Source organism: Hippocampus comes, unplaced genomic scaffold (genome assembly GCF_001891065.2).
Source record: "Hippocampus comes isolate QL1 unplaced genomic scaffold, H_comes_QL1_v1.1 scaffold371, whole genome shotgun sequence".
Taxonomy (NCBI): domain Eukaryota; kingdom Metazoa; phylum Chordata; class Actinopteri; order Syngnathiformes; family Syngnathidae; genus Hippocampus; species Hippocampus comes.
The window spans coordinates 29,377-29,679 of NW_017805065.1; the positions used below are offsets into that span (position 1 = coordinate 29,377).

Genomic DNA, 303 nt, shown 5'->3' on the forward strand with positions numbered 1-303 from the left:
CCCCAGCGCCCCTCCGCTGCCATCGGGCACAAAAAGAGCCCTGTTTCCATAAGGGAGACCCCCGCCCCCCCCACACACACACACCCCCCGAGGCGCACAATCCTTTTATTCGAGCGTCGCTTCGCACAGTTCCTGGAAAAAACGTTAGCGCCTCGGAAATCGTCCCGATTGGGTTTCAAAGGAGAAGCCGACAAAATCGCTTTGGAACTTGTCCGAACGACGTCGTCATTTTTTTTTTTTTTTTTTTTTTTTTTTTAACCGCTATTCCGAAAACGCATTTCATAAAAAAAAAAAAAAAAAAAA

General features: G+C 47.2%; 1 protein-coding gene across 3 annotated transcripts in view; it reads right to left on the reverse strand.

Moving 5' to 3' along the window:
- col9a1a (collagen, type IX, alpha 1a) overlaps positions 1-303 on the reverse strand; it is a 33,484-nt gene that overhangs the window by 28,987 nt on the left and 4,194 nt on the right. The gene's annotated exons all lie outside the window — the stretch shown is intronic.